The sequence below is a fragment of the Danaus plexippus genome (genome assembly GCF_018135715.1).
Source record: "Danaus plexippus chromosome 22 unlocalized genomic scaffold, MEX_DaPlex mxdp_27, whole genome shotgun sequence".
Taxonomy (NCBI): Eukaryota; Metazoa; Arthropoda; class Insecta; order Lepidoptera; family Nymphalidae; genus Danaus; species Danaus plexippus.
The window spans coordinates 1718374-1743314 of NW_026869855.1; the positions used below are offsets into that span (position 1 = coordinate 1718374).

General features: G+C 27.9%; 1 protein-coding gene across 4 annotated transcripts in view; it reads right to left on the reverse strand.

Moving 5' to 3' along the window:
• The window catches only part of LOC116773528 (uncharacterized), a 61760-nt gene that overhangs the window by 8201 nt on the left and 28618 nt on the right, over positions 1 to 24941 (reverse strand). For 2 of the 4 annotated variants that reach the window (XM_032666004.2, XM_032666002.2), the window contains exons 3-4: positions 14570 to 14595; positions 5748 to 5794 (exon numbers count right to left, since the gene is read on the reverse strand). The gene's annotated coding sequence lies outside the window, so the exon portion shown is untranslated. The remainder of the gene's footprint in view (positions 1 to 5747; positions 5795 to 14569; positions 14596 to 24941) is intronic. The other 2 variants (XM_061528696.1, XM_032666003.2) reach the window with 1 other exon arrangement.

The following is a 24941-nucleotide window of genomic DNA, read 5'->3' on the forward strand; positions in this document are numbered from 1 at the left end:
AATCACCGAAATATAGCGCAGTTAATTGACAAAGCGTCATGGTCTTAATGAGAGTCGTTTGTCCGGCTAGCGGTTTTATTTATATTTCAAATTGAATGGCGTGAAACCAACTAACACATACGATTTGTTTTTATTAATACATTTTACGGGACATTTATCTTAGATACCGCTTTCATATATAATTTGTACGGGACATAATAAAGTTAACATGGTCCGAGGAATTCTGGTTTTTGACGAATTGGCGTTTGATAACTTGATTTGAGTCGTATTTTAATAAAATTAATTTATTTTTAAATTAATTGATGTGTGTTTACTTTTAAATTGTTTTATTTATGTATGTTTTATTCATAGTATGTATTTTAAAATGACTAAGTCTACAAGTTGAAGGTTCAGAAGTAAAATAAAATTAAATACATTTATAACAAAATAAAGGTTATATTATTGATTGAATCGCTATTCTTTTGTAACAATCATTAATCGTGAATAGCTTTAACATTTTATATACATATGTGTGATGAACACAGTTCTTTGATATTTGATGTTAATATATTCCCAGTGAGTTGAAACATCACGTTATTACGATCAGGTTTAACCGTTACCATCTGGGTTATAAAGCCACCGGTTGTAATACGTAATATATCTTTATAAAAGCTCATTACATCTACTTATTACAAATATGCTTATTAATTTCGTTTAATTATTCTAACGTTATAAGAAATTGTAACGGTAATGTGACGTCTGTTCAGAATTTAACAATGTTAGTCATTCTATTTGTTAATACTATTTTGAAAGTTCGCCGAAAATGCATACTTTTTTTGTTACTATATTTGAAAAATAATATATTTCTTTTTATATTTTTTCAATAATATAAACCTTTCTGTAATTTGTAACCCGATATCAATTACCTGACAATATTATATTCGAAATTACATGCTTCGTATCACGATAGTCCAACCATTGTTTGGTTATGGCTGGTTATAAGACCATCTATAACGTAATAACAAGCCGGAAGTAAATTATCGGGTTTATATGCGGCGATATGCGGACAGGTATAACCGTTATAAGAGGCTTACTTCACTTGAAATACGCCAGTGAAGTATTATCTAATAAATTTTACATTTGTCACAGTTTATACTCCACTTCCACATAATTTTAATACATATGTTCGGATTGATTTTTTCTTGTTTATATATAATTATAATTTATTTGTTAAATACTATAATAGTCAATAATATATGGGTAAGATGCTATCCTGCTAATTAACGTACAGCATTAGATTAAGACGAATCAGTTTAATGTTGCCTCTTCCGTTAGAAGTAATGATTGGCACATTTGGCTGGACTAACTCCAATCATTACAGCGCTAATTGATTTTCAATTCATATAGCGCATTCTGATAATATATTCTAGATAATTTGTTTTAGTATTATGAATTTAAGAATAAATATGAAGCGAATTAAACTACACTTGTTAAATATAAATTGTTATACATTTAACAACGTATTGAAAATGTCAGAAAATACATCAAGTTGTTCCATTTGATTCCGTAAAACTGTTTTACCAATAATCAGGAAGATGATAATTGTTATTTTTTAAGCCACAGCTACGTTCACACAAAAATGTCATCAAAATTGGTTTAATAGTTTTTTCGTAATAGTGACGAACACACATACAAAACTCATAATATTAGCAGGATGCTATCCTCTATAAATATTAATACGCAATAAATTATTCCATAAATAATATATATACAGTTATATCGGAAGTGATTCATTTCATAATTATAATAATGTGAAGACTTTATCATATTAATAAATCAAAGTTTATGATTTTTAATTTTGAATATAATTTAACAAATAAACTTTGTGTATAATGAGATCTGAGATTTTCGCAAGTATTCGGATTGTACTAAGGATTATACTTTCGGATTATGCTACATAATCCCGACGTTTCGGTCACTTTTCAGCAACCGTGATCACGGGCAGACGAGATGTGACACTCGTCTTTTTAAAATAATATAATACACGTAGTATGATCCGAAAAATATTAGTTTCATTTAACTGTTTGTATCTCTTATTCTCATGACATTAAATTATATGTCTTCGTAACATATTAAACATGCGGCTTCTTTACATCAAAACGGCTTTTATTTTATATGTTCCATACACTCTTATAGTTTACGAGAATAAATCACAGAAAGGAAATTGATCATGTAATGACCTAAAAGTCGGAAACATTAAGATCAATAGTTAAAACGGGATAGTACATCCGAATATATTAGTCAAATTTACATTGATGTTCTCAAAATAAGAACTTAATTATTATTTTAAAACTCTTTTTCATTTCTTTCCTTGAAATGTCTTCTATATTTATAATTTTATTCTATACAAGATTCAGCGCTTTCATTATAAAGAAAAACTAGTATCAACTGACACATCCTTATTAAGTGTTAAGAGGAAAACTGCTCGTGTGTTCAAAGTACACGCCTGTAATATAAATTATCTCGTTGATTAATCAATTCAGATCAACTATAGATTAATATTAATTTATATTTTTCAATAACAAGCGACTAAATAATGTAAGTCATGACTTGGTAGAATGTTTTACAACAGAGAGCATTCATTGATTGGATATTATAAAAAAATTAATGAACTGTTTGGATGTGTGTATGTTATAATTTTACAATGAAATCCAATACGATATCAAACTATCATGATGAAGACATTAATTACAATTAGAAGAAGCACTTAAATAAATACGTTTATGTAAAAACACCGCCCCCCAAAAATCGACATATTAGAACATGAGACATATTAGATACACTAGACTAGAGTCTAGTTATTGTAATCTCAATAACAAATAATTCAAATAAATCTTACGTTTCATACGGTATTTTAACCTGTAAACATTGTTAAAAATTTTCCCATAACAACTCGATGTATCATTATGATTGATATTAAAGGCTAATCTGAACTAATTGAGTTGTTAACGGTCTTATATTCGCACGCATAGCGGACACTATTAGTCAAGTTAATAGATATGGGAGATCTAATATTGGTGTTAATAGCGTGAACCTAAATTAAGCTAAATTGAGAAATTTGAATTATAATAAATAATTTTACTATAAAATTTCTTTTGGAACTGTAAACCGTTTTATGCAGCCTTTAAAATAGCTTGAAATGCTTTCAAAAAACATATATTTTATATAAAGGTTTTGCTGTTCATTTCTATTTTTGGTTTAAATTAAGAAATTATGTCCCGCGTAAGAGAGACTACAATTTTATTTAGTACTATGGTTTAAAAGGACTGATGTTTGTATGTCTTTTAAGACGAATGTTCGAAACAGTTTTTTTTTCTATTAATATTACATAATTTATTCTAGACACTTATGTTATTTAAATTCCTGTTTTTTATTTAATTATACATACTTAGTGAAATTGATAACTTTGTGTGCTAGCTGAACTACTTTAAATGTTATGTCAACGGATATTTCAATTAGTTTCTGAGAGTTAAATTATTTTATTCGTAAAAAAAAACAACTAGTAGTAACCAAAAAAGATGACCGTTTTAAATATTTTCGCTTTTGAATGCTTGAGATAATGAACAGTTGAATTTTAACCCGTTACAAGCGATTCAATAAATAGCTTTACGCTTCCGCTTATTAATGAAAACCGATATATATTGTTGGACACATTCTGTATACAGCCTGACTAGCTCGGGTGAGAAATTGACAGCACTATCTGCAGCGCCTATTAATGACGGAGTTAATGTATTATGCATTATTGTTAGTGATGTACTTTTACTAATAATGATTTTACAGATACTTGTTCCACTTGTAGACAATACAATACAGTTTTTGAATGTAAAAAATTTGTTTTAATATAAATTGTAGGCTTTTATATATGTAAAGTTTCGTAACGATGTTTTTTTTTTTTATAAATCAGTATTATTCTATACAAAAATTGTATCAAGTTTTCCTGTGTTTATATTCGAAGTGATGTGTTGTTTTTATTTCAAAACCATATCAGTGTGAAAGTCAAAGTTTTCTGTCAAATATGTGCCCATTAAAATAATACTTTATAAACTCATTTTATAGGTAAACAACTGGTTTGATCAATTTAAGAATAATATATTATATTACAATATATTTCACGTTTAATTAAAACATTCAGTTGAAGTAATCTTTCATTGTTCGTAATAATTACAGCTTTAGTAAATTTCCGTTCATTCACTGTTTTCTATAATAATAACTCCACAAATAAATTTAATATTAATTGCCTGGTATAATTTTAATCATTTATCTCTCAGTGTACCGCCGTCTTTATATTCTAGGTGTATTATTTTCTTGTCACTTTTCACATTTAACGCTCTGTTTAATCAAAACGCGTACATTTTCTATTTCCGATAGACGAGCATTTAAACTTACCACGCGATTGTGTTGTGGGATTTATGTACATATAGTATGTTTACCGTTTCTTTGATTATCTTTACCGACTATAAATGTGGAAAGTAATTTGTTTACGTGTGTTTAATATATGAAGCCAACTTCATATAAATATTATCTCTGGTTCTAGAACGGAATTCTCTAAAGGATTTATCACAGAACAATATTGATAAATATAGAATATATGTGAGTATTCTAGGTTTGAGTCGAGTACTATTGACACCACAGTTCTACGGAATGTTTTGCTTTGGTATATAAATTTGAACTTTGAATGCAAACAAGGCTATATTTTAAAGATGCCGTACGTTTTGACAGTACTCCGTACATATTTACATACATATTTATTAGTATTTTAACTCATATAAAAACTATACAATAACTATTACAATTTGAATAACTTAATTTTTTGTCGTTGTTCGTTCGGTTATATACTTCATGTGCATGTATATTTGTATTGTTTTACAGGCTTGAATTAAATTTTTATTTAATTAATACTTCGTAAAAAATATATTTTAAATGATGTATCTTTAATATTTGGTTGGCTATATATATTAAAAACCGTAGTAAATATTTTTTTGAATTATTCTTATGTATAAGTCCAGAGGTAGAATTAGTAAGGTACGATATAAACACACATTGAAATTTAATTTACCTGCAATAAAAAAAATTACAAATATATGCCATAAGTAGGAACCATACTTACAGAAAAAAAAAATTGTGAATTGAAAAGTCTTTATAAAATAAAGTCTACGATTTTTCATATTTAAGCCATTTATAGCTAACTCCTTTTCGCTTTGTATATTAATGCACTAGTATATAACTCTCAGGGGATTATAGATGTTATTATATTTAATGTTAGAAGCTATAATCCTTTAAAGCAAGTTTATATTACCGGTCATCTCCTTTGACATTTTTATATGCGCTATGATCGGAATGACAGTTTATTATCTATACGAGTTTTTTGATTTACAGCCCTTAATGTACTGTATATTTTTATATTACGATGGATTTGCTTATATTTTATTACACATTTGATTCCTGTGAACTTAAATTTTATGTCACTTGAATGACATTCGCTTTTCCTGTCTTGGAAAAAGCTCTTTAATTCTGTTTTTGAGAATTATCCAATTAAATTCACTAGATTTACCTTGAGAATATTTATTTTTAAATATATAATTACTTTTTTCGTCCATTCATATTCAGTTGAAGTCACGAATTGTTTTAAAGAAAGCAGAAAGGATATAACCTTAAATAAATCAAATTAACAGTATTTTTTTTTTACATTTTTTGTTTGTCAAATTTACCTTACAAACATGCGTTTTCATAGAGTTCCCCTCGCCGGCTTCGTGATCTGAAAAGAAAAAATATACATATAGCAGTATTCGTTAAATTTAATTATACCTAATCGTTTAAATTATAATAATCGTTTTGAAATTCAACAATTAATATCGCGGTGTAAATGTTGAAATAAATATTAAGTATTTTAACCTTCACCGTAAAGTAATAACTCCGTTTATTTAATTATAGCAATCATACAAAAAGTATATTAGAAATCACTTATATTACTATTAATTCCGAGGCTTATCCTCGTGATTTTTTATTGTAGTTTTTAGTTATATTAATAATAATGTGATATTTAACTAGAGAACTAGTTTATGAGGATAAGATCATGTATCTAAGGAGTCTGTGTCTTTAAGGAGGAATAGAGTTCAGCCGGTCAGCTAAACGTTTCTAATTTTGAAAGTAACGCAGATTAAGTCGCGGGCAAGAACTAGTATTGTATAAAATAATGTAAATTGTATCCTGTTCTGTTTTATTTTGATGCCTGTATGCCGTGCAATTTATTTAAAGCATACCTCCCGCGGATTCGAAGCTGGTACTGCTAATACAATTCCTTGGTCATTTTATTTACGCAACCAGTCTGTTTGTAACTTTAATAATTTAATATCCTTAAGCGTCTTACTGTCATAATATTTAGACAGAAGTTATAATACGTTTTAATATATAGTGACATTGTTAAAATGAAGATATTCCTAAAATGAACATATTCTTTATATTATTTTCGACGGAAAGGAGTATAGGAACGAATTAATGAGATTGAATTATTAGAAACTCGTTAACAATTTTGTTCTACGGTGGAGGTGAGCTTTTAACGCCCGTAAGAAAACTGCCCCTTAAACCTGCGCCTGGTTCGGTCCCAGGCACTGTTGAAGTTCCCTGCAACGCGATGGACCCGGCACCCGCACGGCGAACCCATGGAATGCTGAGAGGTTTCGTCTCGTAAAGTAAATCATTTAAGAGATATTAGCGTTTATCTCATAGCTTCTGTGCTAGCTCTGCTTCTATGACCTCTTATTTAATAGCGGTTTCCTATAAGCTGTTTACTCTTGAAAGGTTTTTAAGGTTTTAAATTAATTTGTTATTTAGAATTTACTGAAATAAATCTCAGTTGAAACCCTTGTAAATAATTACATTAAAAATATATAATTTAATTACCATAATATGTATGCATCGTTACAATACGATACGCATTACGCATAGTACCAACGTTTTTGAATGGAAAACTAGAAACGCTGAGTAAGCAGTGCGATGATAACTTGTGGTAGATCTATCTATTATTTTTACTATTTCTATTTTTCAGTTAATTTTCCATCTATAATCAATGAGTAATGAGGTATAATATATGTTACAAAGTTAGTTATTTTAATGAGAAGGTCTGTGTACATTATCCATATAATCTAATTTGGTGCATTTCAATCAATTGTTTCATTCTCCGTTGATTAGAAGGAAATTACCTACATATTTCAGATCACACAGGATGCCATTATCTGCTACATTGCAAGGAATTCGTTCGCGCAATTACAATCCTTATCGCTTTACAATAATGACTATAATTCCGTGCATGTTTAAACTGATGTAACAAGCACTTAAATGGTAATTTGTGTACACGGAAATGAGTTTTATGTTTTTGATAATACAGCGTATATTGGTGTGTCGTAAATATTGTAAATCGACCTGACCTTTCCCCTACATATCGGTCAGTATCTCATTAACGGGACGGCAGCGTGCGGTACAAGTTATGACAGTTTGGTACTTACGTAAGAAATAGTTGGACAATATAGGGTACGTCACTAATGCTTTATCTGTTTAAAGAACTTTCAAATAATAATAATTAGTTATGTTTAGGGAGTTTAGTTGTTATTTTTAGATTTAAATTCTCTTAATGTCCAGTTATTTCTTGTTCTCTCGCTGGTGTATTGAAATTTAAGGAATAATAAGTAAACAATTCCGCGTCACGCAGAGGTTATGATTATAAATATTAGGAATTATTAGGAATATAATGTATTTGTTAACTTTTTTGAAATTGATGGAATAAATCATAGTATTATTATTTACTTTAATGATTATTAATTTATTTAAAAATATATTCACTGATTTTGAGATGAAAAATATATTATTTTATTATTTACATATTTATCTTTATATATATATATATATATATATATTTATATATGGTAAATTAATATTCCGCTGTTTCTTATTAATTGCACCAAAACGATGTAAGGTCAAAAGCCTTGTCAATATATTGATGTATTTGTACGTCTTGTTCCATGTATTACAGAATAATTCAACGTCATTTTACCTACAGCGAAGAAGTGAATTATGTTTTTAATCTTCAGTTATGCAAAATCAATGATTAAATGTAAGTTATACTTTACACAATAGCTGTTATAGTGGTAGGAGGTAATATTATATATACAGGATAGTTAGTGGAGGTTTTGATTAAATGTTTTAAGTTTTATATATGTATGTATAAATTTTTGTTTTTGTGTCGAAAAACTCCTAAACTATTTGGTAAATTTTGAGAAGAGTAACTAAATTAAAGTTCCTAAAATTCTGATCTTTGTTAATTTAACAAATTATAAGTATTATAATAACAAAAATATTAATGCTTCAAAACTGTGTCAATGATTCAAATCTAAACGAAGGTCAAGTTAAGGACAAATCAAAGTGTAGAATGCCAGGTCACCGGGGTCAAATGACAGTCGAACGTACATTTATTGGTAAATAAAAATTGATGTTAGCCATTTGAATTATACGTGTGACGTATGTGTTAAGGTTAAGATGTAATAACACTGGACTTTTCTATGATTCCATACAAAAGACTTCAACGCGCGCATGCCGCTCGTAAGTACTAGCAAAACGAAAATCGAAACTTCGAATAATGTAAAGTTATTAGCTCTTTGTATGTGATGTCGTAATTTCAGACAATCCCTGTTGTGATGATGCAAACGACAGTTGACAGTTGGGTAATACACCTTGAATAGATGTAAACATTTTGATATTTATCAGTTGGATAATAAATATTTATATAAAATGTTAATAATAATATACATAACAAAAAAATTTAAGTAATAATTTTTTTGTACATTTAAAAAAACTGATACTAATTAATTTTGATTAAATGAGTATAATGGAACATAGTAAGCAATTAATGTAATTATAGTACGCCAAATATGCCTTATATCGTTTTAAAGAGAGTCAATACACTTACATATGTTGCTGGACTGATATTATACAAATACAGCTAAGAACCATCGCAGGGAAATTTATTTACAAATGAAAAAAACCGCATTGATATCTGTCAGACCATCTAAGACTTATTTTAATACACACTCATCGACGTTAAACTAACAACTACCCTCTTTTTGCATGTTAAGTTAAAAAAAAAGTATTCCCATTAAACTTAGTATTGAATAGATTTCATCGATTAGTTAAGTAAAATTCTTTAATAATTCTTGATATAATTAAGTATTGTAGTATGTTTTTAAAATATTTTCAATATTATAATTGTCAACGAATATGTGAGTTTGTTTGTTATTGAATAATACAGAAAAAAGTCAATGGATTCCATTGGAATTATAGTTAATATGAAATAGTGTAGTTAAAGCCTATTATGTAGTAAAATAAGTAGAGAATAAAAGTAATGTCATATATTTCTAACCTCTACTTAATTCTTACTTGTATTTGACGATTAAAAAAAGTTACTTTAACAAGTTACATAACTAAGTACTGCTTTTTTTCAAACAGAGCCTGGACTGATGATGTTTTCAATAACTTAAAACAAATATTTTATTCACATTCAGTATACAATGTAAAGACAATGAGCTTAAGCATAGAAATAAAATTAATAATTAATTAATTAAAATACTCAATATTCAATGTTAATTCTGAAAAAGTCGTAAATGTATTGTCATATTCGTTTCTATCTTTTCATAGTCGTCTCTATCTTTTCATATTTATCTTTTGAAAAAAGAATTTTTTATATACTCACAATGTGAAATGTAAGAGATTTTAAGAAAGGATTTAAAATCACTTTCGCTTTACGCTGAGACTATCATTCACTTAACTAGGTATAAGTATAAACATATCATATTTCATTTCCAGTATTATTGTTATATAGGGAAATAAAATCGATAGTAGAAAAAATGTGGAGTGAGGTACAAGGGAAAGTGATCCTTATTTTTAACGACGTAGTTGATATAATTGCATAATATTATATATCGTAATATAACCTGATAGGTACAGCCACAGGCGACGTTAACGATCGCTGTCTTAGACAATACTGTACTTTATTGCGTCGTAAAATTGCAACGAAATCGAATGTACAGCAACAGGACATTTTGGATTATCGATGTGTTCATACAAAAAAAAAAAAATACATTCTATAAAGTTAGTACGTACATTCATATCCAGTATATGAGTATAATAATATAGTTAAATAAGGTATTACGTATAATAGACTCTAAAGGGTGAAATAATATAGGAGTAAGAAGGAATGTTTGTATAGAAATAAAATAGTCGGTACGAAATATAAAAATTATTATGCTTTCATATAAAGACGCGTCGTAAAATGCCGGAATAGTTATAAAGTAGATTTATGACGCTGATTTAAACACACATAAAGTTTTATAGAAGATTCCCTCTTTAAATAAAGTTACATTTAGATTTGCTTTATTACTTATCCTGTCCTATTCACTCCTATATATGTGTATCTTGATTTTATTCATATTCATCAAAAGCGTAACAAATGTTGATATTTTTACGAGAATTATAATATGCATATGTCATATGCATTAAACTCAATATTATTGAAAAATTTAATGTATTATTTAATAAGTATAAAATGTCTGTATTTTTCATTATACACGCAGACAGAGGCTGGCAATTAATGGTAGTCAATCACAGGTAACACACAGGTCCCAGGCTGTGTGTATATCTATTATCCCATAGCCCGTTAACGGCCCCTGGCGAATGCTTTCTGAGAAAGATGACGGTTGACCTGACCTTCGTCTGCATTATCTTGTCTGAACAGTGTTTATTGTTTTGATTTTATAGCGAGTGTATGAAATTTTTAAACTATCTATGTGATATATGTTTACGAATTAAATAAAATATATTTTTTTATATGTATTATATAAGTGGGAAAAATGTTTGTTTTCTCTTTAATCGATTTCATTTCTCTCGTAGTATATTATAATATTTTAATCTTTATAGAAAGCTGTTAAATAATTTATTTAAATTTATACAACTATATCTATTGTTAATTATGTTAAATACAAGTAATATATCGTGATTTTGCTCGTATTATTTAATCAGGTGACGTAATTCTGTCTGCAATGTCACTTCTATGGAAACTAAGTTGTGACATTTTAAAGGTAAACGTCCGTGACAAGTGCATAGTTTAAATGAAACAGTTATGTAACATAAGTTTTTTACACTGTGGCAGCTGCAATTTATATTGTGCTATATTTTGTATGAGAAAATATATTGCATAAGACGAGGAATCAGACGAGTTCAAAGTCAAGTTCAAACGAAATAGTGTGCTTTCCTAAGCTGATCATTTAAACGAATGTCAATGATTTTTGCTTTCTATTTGTATTTGAATACAACCTGCTTTCACTTTTGAAGCCGTTTTAATTTGCATGGCCAATATTGTTTTGTTTATAAAATATATTAATCTATTCTGATATATGACGCAATAAATAATATCACATGCAAGCTACATGCAAAAAGTTTTATGTAAACGACTTAGTATAGTGAAGCGAGGAGTCGATAAATTTTTTATCGATGGTCTAGTTAAAACATAAATTATTTACGACCCTGATTCCAAAGAACCGGCATTATAAATTTACTTGTTAGTGTTGAGGGATAAAAGCCATGTTTTAAATGGAAGTTGTACTTATGTGAGGTAAGTATAGGTAATAATTTGGTTCTGTGTACTGTTTATTACGTGTCGTAGAATACGTTATTACGGAATGTTAATATTATAATACAATACAATCATATTATGGCACAACGGTAATCCGTTGTGCCATAATATGATTGTATTTTCTACATGATTCAAACAAGCTTTTATTAAAAAAAAAATTTGTATTTAAGTCAAAAATTTTGGAGTTATAATCAAAATTGCATAAATATTCGCTAAATACTTAGAGAGTAAATGAGTAAATTAAAAGAAAACCCACTTTGTCTACCATTATATCAAAAACATTATATATATAAATATATTTATGTGTGTGTGTAATATTTCATGTGACAACTTTGTATGTATTATTGGTTTTGGTACAAAGGGTAAATAAGTTTGCAGATATGTACACACAAATTTTTATATAAATTCCATAATTTTATTAATTGGAAAATCGCTTCGTTATATTACTACTTCTATAATTCTACTGTCTCTTTAATCAAATTTCTTCTAAGGGAATGGTGTTGCATGTAATAAAAATACTTATTGCTATATTCCTCCTGAAGTAATCCACCGTGGTTGAATAATTCTAATTCCCTAATAACACAACGATTTTATTCCTGGAAAATTCCTGACAAAGGTTACTTATATACATTAATTCTCGATTTGTAGATATATCGATAGACGGTCAACCCTAGGACATTAAGTGATATGCGCCTACGCAGATTCCTAGTCCGTCACAGTCTACATAACCTCGCAACCTTAATATACGGACATTAGCTTTGCATTACTATAAGTGTTGATAATTGTTTAACTTGTATTGCAATCGTGTTTAGAAAATAATATTAGAATTTTATTGAGGCAAAAATATAATTAAAGTCCATATAAAATTTTGTTTCTATTGAATTATTTAAAAGGATATGTGAGAGAGTGAGTGAAGTGAATAGCTTAGTCCTCGGATTGATTTGAAACTTATCACTCATTAAGCATTATAAAAAAGTCCGATACCATGATATACGTTTTATTTTTAACCGATTTAAAAAAAGGAGGTTTATGATTTTAATTTTTGGCTACTATTTATTTACACTGTTCATGATTAGGTACCGATATTTATACTCAGTAATGGTTGAAGCTGTATTTCATATGACACTGTCAAAACATTATATATTCCGTCGTTGTTTTAAGAAGTTGTTGTAAACCAAATATTTTTTTAAAACATTTAAGAACCGGTTTAAAACATTTTGGGAATTGTAAGATATAATAGCTGGGAATGTAGGTACATTTCATTTTATATTTTAACGTATAAGTCATATATTCATATAAAATGATTAATAAATAAAGAATATTTTGCATATTTAACGCATTTCTTTGCTTTATTGGAGAGATTTAGTGAATCTAGACTTATCTGGTCTTAATTTATTGCTATTAAAAGAAATGAATTTCTTATAACCAAAGTTTAATAAATTCTTATGTACACGAGAACAATATAAAGCTCATTTGAGATATTGTCTGTCAAACAAAAAAGACACAGTGATTTTTGCAATGATTTAAAATAAATAAGCATTTTTTTTTATAGATAATACTTATATTAATATGTTAGGGTTCTTATAAATTTGTAATTACTTGACCTCTACTGTTTTGAGGTCTGATGATGATATTTCGTCGGCATCCGGACCTTTGGCATATAGCTGGTATTCAGTGTTAGCAAATATAACAATAAATGGCAATCTTCTGCTTATTGTATCTGACTTGCAAATTGTATACTCAAACTTCGTCTTTTGTTGAATATATATATATATTAATATAAATATAATAGTTTCCAGGTTCATAATTAAGAATCCTGGTTAAATTAAAATAAATACGAGTACATTAAAAAATATCTTTTTTTATATTAAATAAAAAAAAATCTGTTTAAAACGATGGTTGGAGAGTCAAGTTATAGATGCAAGACGCATCTGCATATAGATAATAAGTTATATATTATATGACAAAGAATATGTATAACACGCTTCAAATGGAATTTTTTCTCCTTATAAAATTTTAACAGCGTTTAAACACGATCTATAATGAGTTTAAAATTAAACAATGATTACAAAAACCATATAATGTCACATGTTAAGGCGACATTCCTTCAATAATTACAGCTATTATTCAAATCAGCTTAGTCTGAGAAAAACTGTGCGAAAGCCTTAATAGTAATATGACACAACAGGTTGGCGACCAGTAACTATTTATATACTAATAACGGTTACCGCGACTTTGTCTGTGTTCTGCCATTTTTGTCTTAAATGAAATTATCCTAAGTTTTGCTTTACATCGAGTATCTATCAATCTTAGTATCTAGACAGACATTTGTAAAGTATAATTGGAATTGACAAAGACAGAGAAAGTGAATAAGACAAACTGGAATACACGTTGATAAACTAATTTTGTATATGTATATATATATATATATATAAGTACTTTTTGTGTATATATTGCAAGTAGATTGTTACCTATATGTTTTAAGTATAAGAAGTATAGCGACAAAGTGTCCTATTTTTAATTGTGTTACTATCGTTTCTTATAGAATTGAAACTAGTACAGTTAATATATTGACATAAATCAAAGAGACTTTTTGTTTACAGATAATAAATTTATGAGTGTTATCATAGTGAAAGTAATATCGTTGTTTGTTTAAAATACGCTTTTAAGGCTGGTTAAGTCTTATAATGTTGGAAGAAACATTTTTATTGAACGTTTTACGACTCCTAGCGGAGGAAATCTTTGTTTATGTGATTTGAATGAAACGAAATTAACTGTGTAGAGATAAGTGAGGTATTTTTTTGATGGGAAGGTTACGGTTCTTTATTCATTCGACAAAATAACTATTCTTACTTTCGACTAGACTGGATATTGTTGATCTGTAACAAAAAAAAAAATGAATCAACTGTATGTAGCAACCTGAACAATTTACCAGATATTATGCGTCAATTTAAAAAAAATATCATATGATGTCGCGGTTCGGTAGCCACCCCGTGCAAAAAATGGAACACAGAATAAAATACCTTTCATCTTTATAATAAAGCTCATCTTTCTTTAAAATTGTTCATTTTTAAAAATTATTATAGGAAAATAAAAGTACCACTACAATAGCTGTTACCGCCGACTCTCATATTAGAACTTGTATTTTATTTTATTACCTTTAGATTTACTTTGAGATTAGGGGTTTAATAAAAATATCGCAAGTAAAAGATTATGATCAGGTAATTATTTAATTTAGTTCGAAATTACATATCGATAAATATATACATAAATATAATTAATCTGTAAAGAAGCAGTATGTATAAATATTAGTACGAATTAAGATTATACTAGTATAAGTTGAGTTATCATAGACGAAAAATACCCCTACATCATTAATGAAGAGATCTACCGCTTTTACACTGCTTGATCGATATTAACCAAACATAGTTAAAAACCACTGCAAGGGACCTCAAATTCAATAACCCGATTGAAATTGGTCAATCCTCTTGTGAGCTACTACACACATAAACACACATACATGGGGTCAAACTTCTAACACCTCCAATTTTACGTCGGATTTTAAAAATACTTGTGAGCAATAAGTTATAGAGATTTTATTTTAAAACTATTTTTGCAATACAAATTCAATTTAATTGAAAATAAAGATCACGACAAATTATACATGTATGTAGTCTAGACTATGTAAAAGACTGCAGTAGTATGTATGTAGTCTAGACTACTTACTATACGAACTTTAGAACTCAATTAAGCCAACCTGGTTTAATAAAAGCGTTGGAAATTTGCATAAAAATATGTTTCGTTTTTAATCTCACTGCGTCGTAACATTGAGGCTTAGTTATCATCTTCATACTTTGGTTTAAATCTTCTATTAAAAATGCAACACCCTATTACTATATACACGCCTACGTGGACAGCGACGTACCTCGAACGACTGTAGCCGAACTAAATAAAATAACTTTAAAAAGATGTATGAGATACATTACCGACTGATTATTAAAAAGTATGAGTCAAATTTTATGCCATAATTAAGCGCTTTCAATGTATGACGACTGTGAAATATATAGGATATTTTAAGACACGTATTTATATGAATATTTATTTTATGGGTAGTTTTATAGTTGTTTCAATACTACCATATACATAACAACAATACCTTGTATGTATATTATTTCTTGTTAGATGTAACTTGATTTTTCCCACCTGATTATAAGGGAAAAGGACACCGTACATGGTGAACTCCCACCATAGTGAAATCCAATTCAATTTTCCCTTAAATAACATTACTATAGAGAAATATGATGATAATTCTTGTAAATATTTTTGTTCACCTGGGTGGTTAGTAATATAATAAAATATAGTAACGAAACATATATATATATATATATATATAAATGTATATATGAGATTGTAGTCTGTAGGTTCTTGTTATAAGTTCACCTCGTTTTATCTCCCGAATTATTTCGCTTTATAAAGCTCACTGAATTACTTAACAAAATCCACGTAGTTAAGATTTATACTTATAAATAAAGTAATAAATTAAAAAAAAAACGCTATAATAACTAAATAGCCAAATTATATTCAACCTAAAATATTATAAAGTCGATACAAAAAAAACGTAAAATCAAATGATCATAGAAAATAAATTATACTATTTTATTCATTGCAGTCCGTGATAATTGTTTGATTGACTACATTGATTTATTTAAACGATAGCTATTTTAACTATTGAACCGAAAAATAAAGATTAATACTAATCGATAGCAGACAGGAACTGGTTGCGATGGGGTCAACGACCTCACACCACATCCTATGACATCATGGGAACTATTGGTTTCGGTATCGAGAAATGCGCTATCACTCCATCAATATGCGCGATGCGTTGAAAACAATGCTTATGGTATTAATATGCAAGAGCGGGGAACGCTGCGGACGCTATAATGACCATGGCAGTAATTACAATAACGTATCATAGTGCTGGCATACATATGCGTAACAAACATATGTATATAGCACTACTTGTATGCTTCTTCTAATACTAGCGACGCGATTATAAGTAAATTTTATGTTTATGCTATATCCCTATAGTTTAGCTCAATGTAGAGCGGCTTGTTTGAAACAGGCGAACAAATCCGTGTGTATAAACTAGTATTCCGTTGCAGGGACAGTTTTAGGTTTGACTATTTGTAAACAACACTCTTATTACAATATATATATATATATATATATATATATATATGCTTTATTCGACTTCTGGACAACATTTAACCTAGCCGAATTGTTAATATAAATAATTCAAAATAATTTAATAACGACAAGGTCTCTAATTAATTAAGTTCATAAGAAGTTAAATTAAATTAAATATTTTAAATGATTAATAATAATAAAATATACAGTTTTAAAGAATACAACGAGTGACATTCATTGAATGTTGAATGTTTGAATTCTATGTACAATTAGATAATTAATTACACTTATAAGACGTAGTAGGAAACTTCCCCGGGACTTGTTCCACGGACCGGTGTACGAACGGGCAGACGTCATTCTTTTACAGAGCGTAACAAATTACCTATTATTGTGCTATAGGGAAGACAGGTAAACTTATACAGGCTATAGAAAATTATATCGAATTATTTAAAGTTATGCACATATATAAATGTGAATGCATATCATTTAATTATACATATGATGAATGACATGATATAAATGATTGATTTTTTTTTTGTAGTAAATAACTAAATAATTAAATTAACAAAAGTTTTTATATTATTTATTAAATAGAAGTGCTTTAAAGATTTTTTTAAAATAAATTAACGTTTTTTGAACCCCATGTATAAGATATAACAGCATACAATGCCATTAACATGTAAATGATGAACATTACTCCAAATGAGACAAAGAATTTTGCATGCATGGTTAAACCTTTAACTTAACTTTGAATACAACTGAAAAGAAAATGCTAAGCTTCTGCTTTTAACAAAGAACCTTAATATTTATTATCAATTATGGAGACGGTTTTATTTTATAAAAAAAACATCAATTACACCATACGACACTTCAATACGACAGGACAAATAAATCGTACGATATAAAAGAAATTAAAAATCGGTCACGACTTTTGTCCTGCCCTTGTCAGCTGTCTCACTATCAAACTGTATGACAGATCAACTTGTTTTATATTGCAAAATAATGTAAAATTAAATGAACACTGTTATGATGGATGCAAACAAATAGATTTATTTGTAGTTATTGAAACTTCAACTTTATTTATGACATCATTAAGTGCAAAATCAATAAATTCTCTATTTAAGGATTTTTTCTTCATTAATATTTACTGCATTCTATGCTTACATAATGGGAATAATATTTGCGTCTTAAAATATTCAAGTTTCATGTTTAAGTTTACTTTTATATTTCTCTATTAAAAGCTCTTCTGCTCAAAAACCTATAATAAAGAGGTTTTATGCGAAAAATATTATTATTATTATCAACACATTATTATTGTTTTATAACATGCAAACAGTATAAAGATTTTCAAACGTTCGCTATACTTTAGCGCAAAAAAAGCCATAAGTACTGACGTAAACTGTAAATAGAAACGAATAAATTGAAAGCTAGATCAAGATCTCTCCCTAAGTAAGGCTAATAAAAGTTTATTAAGGAGTGGAAGGAAATATCGTAAAGTCGGACAAGACCCCATCCCACATGTAACAGTCTTTATGACCGATATTAGTCTTTTCTTTATCCCTTCTTCTTTCGAAGTTGATCTCCATGAAAGCTTGATGATGATTAAGTGGATCCCATTTTTAGATGTAACTCGCTCGTTTTGTTTTGTTTTTTTTTTTCTCTATGTTTGGAATTTGTGATGTTGTGAATCACTTTGAGTTATTATTTCATAAAACGTTACAAAAATTATGACAACCGAGGAGTTTTTTCGAAAATGATAAGTTATTTTGTAAATTATACTGACATCGAATAAGTGCTATTACTTATATTACATAATCTTTATCATTTTATAAAATATATTTAGCACTTTTTAAACAAATCGTAAATGTGTATACAGCTTTATAGTTTCAGATTTACTTTATACATATTTTGACTCGTTCGTATCAATATTTATTTCATTTATCATCCTGACCTTAAAAACGTATAAAAATCCGAAGACATTCTTATTTTTAATACTCTATAAACATTTAAAAGTAACTTCTATGTCATAAATATTTTTCCTTATTGGAAAAGCAAAAGTTATAAAAGTCCGTCAAAATATTGGCATTCTTGATACTTTGTTGATTTTGTGTGAATGTAATAAAATATATATATTTACCGTCGGAGTGGCGTGCGTACGACCTACATGTATTCCTAAAACATATTTGGACCTTAGAGCGTTAGTAATAAGGTTGATATCAATAATAACTATTGTTACTTAGATTTCGTCTTCGAGATTCCAATTCGACTCGTCACATCACGCTTCTAAGAAATGTAGCAACTTAATATTTAGAAAGGGAAAGGTTTTTAATAAAAAGGATAAAATTATTCAGAGGTCTTCAAGGCTTTCTGGAAGTTAAAAGTTCTGTTGAAGAATGTTATGTATCAAGTTGAAAAACAAAGATCAGCTTTTATAAAACAAACAAAAGGTGAAGAATCTTTGTTTAAGAGAAACCTGCTAATGTTTTGAGTAAAACGTAATAAAATAGTTAAATATTGTATAGTTTTAAGAATGTTAAGAATTCATATGGTTTCCACGTATTTGGTTTTCAAATTAGATCCTTTTTTTTTCATACTTCCCTTATTTAATTTTAATATTCATTCATTAAAAACTTTATTAATTCTAACAAATAGTTACTAATTATGATTTTTGAAAATATACAAAATTAAATATTATATAGAACTTCAATTAAGATTTTTTTTCAGTTTAAATTGAGAGTAATTTTGTGTTAAGAATATTAATGCAAAATAAATAAAGGCGAGTTACTTTGAGAATAGTTTAATTAATTTTATTTTTATAATAGAAATAGGTATTGTACGATTGACTAGGACTTAGTTTAACAACTATAAAGATATATGAATAAATATTGAGTCGCAATATATCAGACAGCTATATTAATATGAGACATGCATAAGAAAGAAGATATTAAAATTCCAGTAAACTGTGATGATTTTTTAAAACAGCTCGTTACTTCGCAGAAATGTTAAACTGATTTTAACGAGATTTTCATTGTATATTAAATATTGCTCGGGATTTCTTAAATCGTTTCCAGTTACCGTCTATAATACTGAATGTTTCGAGTGATTCATATAATATAAAGAATGTAAAGACGAATAATGATATTGAATATTTTCACGAGCATAGTTTTTAATTAAACCATATTTTTCAGATGTAATATTTTACTATTAAACAGAACTTTTGATGACTTTAGAAAAAGCGTCATCAACGGAATAAAAGGTGTAACCGTTTGTTGCTAAAGAAGTACTATTTGAATTTTAAACCTATAGTAATATATATAGCAAGGTCATAAAGTTTTAAATCTTCTGGTTGTTATAGTGCGTATTGTTAATATGAGCAAACATATCCAGCTTAGGTATAAGTAAAACATTAATATTAACTGTTTGCTAGTAGTACTCATAAAGCAAGATAAATTTACAAACAGGTTTACCCGACTGCGTATCAAATGTTGTGTTATTGTGTTTAATTTACCGAGTGTAAACAATACATATTGTTTAGAGTGTTACACGCGTGGGCGTTTAGAAAGCGTTTAATATGGGATTGCAAAATTTCACTTTCGGCTTCCGTATATAATATATTATAATAATATAGTAAATAAAAATCTATCTTATTAGCTTATGTATAGAGTTTGCTATTGAGTGTATCATCATACAATAGTTACTAAGGCGGGGTGTCAGCTGCTATAATAATGCTTTTCTAGCGTTAAATAGATATGTATTTTGTGAAAAAGAAATTTATTAATAATTTAACCAATAAATATGTAATATTTAATACTGTATATAAATAAATAAAATTCAATATCTTAGAATGTCTTTATTTGATAAGAAAAAAGTTTTACCATTTAATGTTGTATGCGATAGTAAATACTATTAATATAAGTTTGTACGGTCTATTGAAGGTTTCGATGTTTACCAGACGATTTACGAATAAAAATTTTTAAAACTGACAATATCAAGTTAAACGAGAAAGCTCTTGGTAAGAGCAAAATTATACGAGTATGTAGACATATATATATATATATATTATATATATATATATATATATATATATATATATATATATATATATATATATATTGTATAATGACATATATATATATATATATATATATGTCATTATACAATACTTCAAATAACAATTTTCTTTAATTATAGAAATGTTCAATCATATGTAATTTGTTATAAAATAAATATATATTTTCTTCATTTAATTGTTAGCTTTGAATAAAATCAATTATAGCTATTGTGTTCCGCACCGGACAGAGTATACCTAGACCACGATCTAAGCTAGCTGATTATTATAAACGACCTTTTAGTCTTTATATAACAGAGCGCGTTTACATTATTTCGCAACGACATTTTCATTATTACGTAAATAATATATTATGTTAATATGTGTGATTATAATCATAATTAATGAGCGCTAGAAAAGAAATCACCACCAAGTCGTTTATTCGACACGTGAAAGTTAAATAAATGTATGTGTTAATAGAATAGTGTTATTAAAAACATATGTATGTATTTTTATGATTAAAATAAACTAATTCGTAACTCAATAGTACGTTAATGCAAATCGATTGCGATAAATCGTATCCTTTGTAAACAACAAATCGTGTCACGACAATGTAAATGCGGTGGAAATTGAGCAGTCAATCAGCTGATTAAAATCACGCCGACAATGGTCAAGAACCCTTTACACGGAGCCGCTAATAAGTGATCTTATCTACAATAGTAAGTCTATCTAGGTATGTGGGATTGCGTAAACTATCTAAGTCGGGTTATAGATAGAGTAGATTAATCGGAACATAATTCAATTTGGCTCAAATTTGGTATCGATTAAATTGGTCAGATCGAATGATTGTTGGATTATTTATTGAACTTTAATTCGTTAACAATACGGTTTTTATTTGTATGCGTTAAAATATGAATTGTGTATTGCATAGGAATCATACAAATGTATGAAAGGGATAAGAAATATTTTTTTTTTATAAGGAATAAACTTGCATAATTTGATTTGAACAAAAATATAATTTTATATGTTTTTTTTGGGAAGCATTAAAAAAATTATAGTCATATATACATATGTATGTGGTATATATAAAATATGTTACGTAAAGTAAAAAAAACAAGAATCCAAACACAAAATTTCGTGACAAATGTAGGTATATGAAATTCAAATGCGCGTTTAATGCGGATGTTATCTTAATATATGTAACATTTGAATTAAATTTTATTCTTAAAATAATACGAAATAGCCTTTTATTCATGATGATGTTGATTTATAGCGTCTTTATTATAATTGCATCATCAATCACAGTGGCTGGATAAAATCATTAGGTATTGATATATTTCCCTTTATTAAACTATCACTATACAGAGGACCATAATGGAATTTATATGCACTTGCTGTTAACAGCTTTTTATTGGTTAGATCTTGACTTTGGAATTCGTTTCCAAGATAATATAATAATTTTTGTTTAGGAAATTGATTTCGTATCCCAAAGGAAGTGTAATTAAGCAAATATGTAACTTGATCTCAAACAAAATACTATTACGCCGTGTTCTTCGAGAGCTGAAGCAAAAATAGTATTCTTATATATGAACTATATTATTGTATAGGTTTTTTAACAGATATATAGATTTTTCTTGGGTATACACGCTATAACATGCATACATAATCATAACATACATAGATACGTACATTTCAGTAGGATTATATATTAATTTTCAGAAGTTAATTGACAAACAGTATTAAAAATTTCTACATACATTCCTTTTACATTACAATAATAAATAACAATATGGATAATTTGTATTGCTGTGACTAAATATATTGCTTGTTATCAGTTGGAACGAATTCCCTGAGCTTTCGACAATCCTGTTCGTATAAATTCGGATAAGAATTCATTGTAATAGTTGTAAATTACATCAGACAATTTCAAAGATTGCGTTAGAAAGACAATTAAATTAGGTATCGAAATTAGTAACAATGTTATTCAAAAACATGTCTGTTTTATACGACGATTTAAATAAAAAATTTAGTAATACGCAAGTTTGGATTTAATATTAATGAATCTATGAACTGAAAGCATAAACAAATTCCTTGTCATGAAATGTATTGATAACTAGCAATAAAAGCTATAAATATCGCAGAACGCAATTTCGTAAGATATTACAAGAATGTTTGTAGTTAGATAATTCGTGAAGTAACCAACCAAAACTTATTATTATTATTATTTTTACTTTCAGCGCTGATAATTGAATTTCTGAAAATTAATCATAAAATTCATAGCTTAATTTCTTTTTAAAATTATATATTTTCTTAAACTCCACTTGGTTTGTGAAAGAAGAAAAGCAATAAGAATTTTTTGAGTAACTTAGGTTACAATATTTCATTCTGATGAAGAATTTTCTTATAAAAACATAAATAATTTAGTTATTCATTCATACATATGTTTAATCTCTTTATTTAATACGTGTTGCAAAAAAAAGGTATTATTCCTTAACAGCAAATGAGTCATATTTTTTTAATCGATACCTCAATGGTATCATTGCACCTATTAGTTTTTTGGTACGCTGACCTCCAAATTGAAGACGGGATTAGAAATTTTTTGTATCCTTAATCTATGATTGCGATACCAACAGTTATTACTTCGAAATATAATAAAACCTTTCGATTCTTCATTACAGTAATTAGTCAAACAATAATATGAGCATTAATCACGCGACCGTAAAGAGCAAAACGGTTTGTCGGCCTAATTTCATACGTTCAAGATAATTCTGTATACATAAACGTTTATGAGAGGACAATGCTTTAAGAGAGTATAAAAAGCGGTTAATATTATGTAAGCTAAAATTATCTCATTGTGTTAGGAAATATATTTATGTCTCTCAAATTTTTTTGCAGACACTAATAGCTATTGAGTTTGTTGTTCGTTAGTTTTCGAGACGATCTGTATTGGATACGCAAAAACAATTATATACGAAGTCCTTGGCAGTGTGTTGTCCTTATATATTTTATAAAAACCAAGCTATTAAGATAGTCATATAATGTCGATGACCAAAGTTGGAGATATTGACTCCAATTAAAAACATCTTTTATGTCATTCACTATACGGACTATTATTGATTGAGCCATTTCAAATATTGAAGATGAATATCAAAAACAATATAGCAACAATGTATCGAATAAAAATTTTTATTGCAAACACTTACAGTCCAAATTACTTTGTCTTCATATTTAGTTATAAGTTTAAAATAGATATGAATATATGTTTAATTAAAAAGATAAAGTAGGAAACACGTTTAACTAGTTACTGAGGCAAAAATGCTTTTGGATATTGAAACAACAGAACAGGAAGCTAGAAAGCGAGATGTATCAGTTCAGTATTCTGAATCAATTGTTCGATCAAATCCATAAGCTATGATTTATAGGCATAGAAATGTTCATGGGCTGGCATAAATCAAATGCGATTCGAACTAGGTCGTCCACATCTAATGATAGCTGCCAGAATTATTGTCATATATGATTTATCCTTCCACAACTAAATCTGATCAACGAAATATTAATTATTCCTTGCCTTGCTTTTCAAAAACTGTTACTGGATTTATACGTCGATGATTATGAGTAGATTTGGAAGTTTCAATTCTAAAGTTGTAGCTGTATTTGTATTTAGAAGATTATTTTATGTATATATTTATTATAGATACGTTTAAGGATGTATCTAGTTTGGAATTAGTAGGTTTATTTAGATTTAAAATATCTCAATGACTCATAACAGTGAAGCAGAGATTCTAATTATTATTCCTAAGACAGCGAATTCTTCGGCATCGCTCAGAAGTCGGAACATTCAACATTGTTGAATGACCAAACCGGTAATTCTTCAAACATTGCTCAAAATCGAGCTGTCAGTTAATTTATCCAAGTTGCAGTACAGATGTTGGATCATAAATCCTAACATGCTTCCATAAAACACTGAGCTACGCGTAATATATCTTTGAC